Source organism: Adiantum capillus-veneris, chromosome 21, assembly GCF_014529385.1.
Source record: "Adiantum capillus-veneris isolate H3 chromosome 21, ASM1452938v2, whole genome shotgun sequence".
Lineage (NCBI taxonomy): Eukaryota > Viridiplantae > Streptophyta > Polypodiopsida > Polypodiales > Pteridaceae > Adiantum > Adiantum capillus-veneris.
The window spans coordinates 70,283,837-70,286,224 of NC_140951.1; the positions used below are offsets into that span (position 1 = coordinate 70,283,837).

At 42.3% G+C, this 2,388-nt stretch overlaps 1 pseudogene; it reads left to right on the forward strand.

Moving 5' to 3' along the window:
* Window positions 1-745: 745 nt before the first annotated feature.
* On the forward strand, window positions 746-1,207 carry LOC147431135 (SKP1-like protein 1B pseudogene; annotated as a pseudogene).
* Window positions 1,208-2,388: the final 1,181 nt, after the last annotated feature.

The following is a 2,388-nucleotide window of genomic DNA, read 5'->3' on the forward strand; positions in this document are numbered from 1 at the left end:
ACCTCCAGTTCCACCTTTTTTTCAAAAATATTAGCAATTTGGGAAAATAGAAAAAAACAAATAGAATGTCCCAAGGTGCCGATGAGGGTGATCAATTGTGTCAACGGGTGATGGTGTGAGGGTACCGATGCTAGTAGGAGAGGGTGAAGGGGAAGGGTAGTGGAAGAGGAACCACCACGAGACATAAGCGAACCGGGTTGTACATGAAGATTTTTTCTTTTTGTTTATAAAATTACCTGAGTCAATGTCAACGTGGGTTCTTTGATGGCTTGGCTAGAATGCGTTTCCATGGGCATTCATTAAGGGCACCCAGGTTCAAGTCAACGCTTGGAAATTTTGTTTCTAATGGTCCATTAAGGACCTCCTGAATGCAACCAAAAATATCTTAGAAAATTTTGTTCAGTAAATTACGAACCTTGCAAGTAGTAGCATCTTAAAATATACATGTTTACATCTCAAAAGGAACGTTGTAAATCAACATACTAAAATAGCTTCAAAAATCCTAAAACTTGTGTTGCTAAAGTTTGAAAAAAAAGTGGGGGAGGGACTAGAGCCCCCTATCGTCTATGCACGCGTGGATGGTGGGAGGGCTCTAGCCCTCTTTTTTCTCTTTCAGATGCAGAGAGAGAGAGAGAGAGAGAGAGAGAGAGAGAGAGAGAGAGAGAGAGAGAGAGAGAGAGAGAGGGAGGGGATAGTTTGTGTATACAATGTGTTTCCTTTGGCAGAGAAAGAGAAGTAGAGAGCCATGTTGAAGGAGTTGAAAATGAAGCTTAAGTCTTAAGATGACAAGATGTTTGAGGTAAAGGAGGTTGTAGCCTTCGAGTTGCAAACCATCAACGACATGGTTGAAGACAACACTGACTCTGTGATCCCTCTCCTCAATTCCTCTCGAAGGTCATTGAGTATTGCCGTTATCATGCCCTTGAGGTTCCTAAGGGCGGGGATGACAAGCTAGCCCTCATCGACGACGAGGATGTGAAATACTATGATGTCGAGTTTCTCAAAGTTGATGAGGCCATGCTCTTTGATATTATTCTAGCTGCCAACTATTTGAATATTCAGAGCTTATTGGATTTGTCATGCCAGTGAGTGGTAGATATGATTGAAGGAAAAACTCCATACGAGTTCAGAAAACCTTTAATATAAAGAATGACTTTAATTCTGAAGAGGAAGAAGGGAGAATCAGTGGGCCTTTGAGCAATCTTGATAAGACAACAATTGAAGGGCACTTTATATAGCAGTCAAAGTCTGTGGGATAAAATTCACTATCCATTAAGCTATTTTAAAAATAGGTAGTTGTTGGGACTGTCACACTTGCCATGTCTTTTGAAGTCCTATATGGTTGTTTATCTTTCAATTTTGTGTGATGTTTCATTTGTGTGATGTCAGGCTTGCTGCATGATCAATTTCATTGCACGACTGACAACTCCCACTGCAAATGCACCAACTGCATAAGCAAGATCAGGTCTCGAGACCAAAAGGTCAGACATGAGAGACCCAAAAGCCGACAAAACATGCACTATGTGTGCCAATTTATCCCTGTCAACAACCTCAGTGCCATATGCATCCTCATCAAGAACCACTTGACTATGCATCACCATGTCAGCATCGTCTGGCAAAGGCATATCTGCTGAGAATGACTGCAAAACCAAAAAATCAGCACCATTGCGATCACACACATTTGACTAAAGGACACTGTTGCCCTCAAACGTATTAGAGGCATCATAGAACAATGCATCGGTCTCTGGCTCAAATGATGTCACCTCTACTGATGACTGACAAAGTTGTGCATCCCCAAAGATACCAATGTCTGCGTGAACGTCACCACAAGACAAATGCACAACCTGCTCTCCATGTAGCACATATGCAAAAGAGACACGCCTCGTCGCTTGCTCAAAGCATGGCTGCAAATACACAAAGACTACACCACCTTGTGTGTCAGAAATATGCAAAGGGTATACCAGACCACTCATAGCACCTCTGGCTATCACGAGTAATCCCCTATTCATCTGAAATGACCTCTCTCCAAGTAGAACACAATATCTACTACTCTGCAACTAATGAATTGAAATGAGACTCTGGTTGAGTCCTAGAACATAACGTACATCTCGTAGCGTAAGCAATGCATCGCTAGGTAAAGACACGCATACATCTCCAGCACCCTCTATGTCATATGCTGAACCATCACCAAACTGCACACAACCAAGTCTCCCACTAGAGAAAGAGAAAAACAATGTTGGAATTAGGGTTGCAGAGAAATGCACACAGCTTGGAGAAGACGAAGGAAGCTCAAGCCACACAATAGAGAGTGTGTTACTTAGTGTGCAATGGAAAGATGGATAGCCCTAGAGTGATGGGCGTATATACAATGCTAGGGGGAAAAAAACT